Source organism: Lepisma saccharinum, unplaced genomic scaffold (genome assembly GCF_977018435.1).
Source record: "Lepisma saccharinum unplaced genomic scaffold, izLepSacc3.1 HAP1_SCAFFOLD_765, whole genome shotgun sequence".
Classification (NCBI taxonomy): domain Eukaryota; kingdom Metazoa; phylum Arthropoda; class Insecta; order Zygentoma; family Lepismatidae; genus Lepisma; species Lepisma saccharinum.
Window position 1 is genome coordinate 69554 of NW_028143428.1, and position 1701 is coordinate 71254.

A 1701-nucleotide genomic window follows, 5' to 3' on the forward strand; every position below is an offset into this window, starting at 1 on the left:
ATCTGAACACAACGTTACAGATGTGTTGTGCGATAAGGGAGACCCATGGGAGAACCAACGAGAGAACCCAGGGACCTAATCTGTGCCAGGGACCTACACGTGGAAGAGTTATCGGCCAGACAACGTAACCAACAACCTGACAGTGAAGAAGCCGATTCGTGCGAATGATCTCTTATTCTTATTAATACGGCCCCCAAAGTTCTCCGCCGCATTAAGTGGGGCCCAGCCTTATCTAACGGCACTGCGATATAATGGCAGCCACTCTTGAACCACCCGTGAGGCGGGTATAGTAGAGCTCTAGAGCGCCCTCATTGTGTGTAGCATGCTTCATGCGGTTAGAGTGTAAACTACATAAAAGCACAGCAGGTGTGAATTGTATCTCCGACTTCTGCCTTTCGGCACTTTTCTGGAAGTATAATAAATGAGAAGAAGGAAACGGAAGGAAGTTGCAACAAATGCGAAGAAAAACGAAGAAAAAGTTTTTAACGTATGATGGAGAAAAAACCTGCCTGAGGGGCAGTAAAAAACCAACCAATCAATTTTAGATTAAGGTATGAATGTGTATTTTAATTTTGTGACAGGGTATGGGATGTTATGGGACAACAAGTGTAAGATTTTTAATAAATTTGGAGGAATTTGGAACCTAAGAAGAGAGTTAAAAATTTTGGTCAAACTAGGGGATGTTAGTGGGGAGTGGTAATGGACATTTCCACTTTGACATGAAAAACGTTTTAAATCCATTCATTTTACAGATAATGACACAATCATGAGATGTGCAAAATATCTCGGCGATATTTGTTTCGGTTCTCGAGAAACACGCCTTCAAACACCGCTGAAATTCACCTCCTACGTCACAGATTTGAAAACGTTCTCTCCACAGACAGGAGGTCCTCTGACGTCATCACTTAGAAATGCGTGGCGGCGGGGCTTCTGCTCGTCCCGTCAACTTAGCATGAGCCGCGGAAGCGACAGAAAATGAACTTGTTACTGTGTAAAACAAGTATCTTACAACTTCCAGTGCAAAAATCTGTGGTCCATTTCTGGGAGATGAATTATGACCTAGCAGTATAGTAGTATTTACTATAATTCAGCCACTCGGTAGAGGGTTATCCCATTAGGGTGACAAAACAAACCTTGTAACAGTCAGTGGCTGAACACGTGAACAGCCTTGTTCATTGCGAATACATAGGTTAGTTCTGACTGACAAGAACTTAATGTTATAGGAATGCCTTTTCTGGAATTACAATTATTTTCGTCATAATATTTTCTTCGCAAATTTTAAGATAATACTTTTAGAACACACTGGTTTACACGCCAATTTCTGCAATATAAGAGGTGATACGGTATAAAAAGGTACGTGAGTTTTTAAATTTCCTGCAGTAAATGACAGTTTTCTTCACTTAATGTATGTTGCAAATTTTTGTATTTAGCCTACTTTTACGTCGCTTTTCCATTCACTTTGTTTAACCGCAACGATGAGAACGCATGGTTAATTTATTATGTATCATCTCTAACATCACATTTCTTCCCACTTTTTGCTAATCGCTACAATGAAGATGAATACCTACAAGCAGTATTCGAAGTCGGGGTGCAGGAGTACACCCCCACACACACACACACTACCACCAACTGCACAATCTAAGTATCACCCAACCTGCCACGATAAGAGACGAACTTTTTCTTCTGTCCCATCTCATTTCG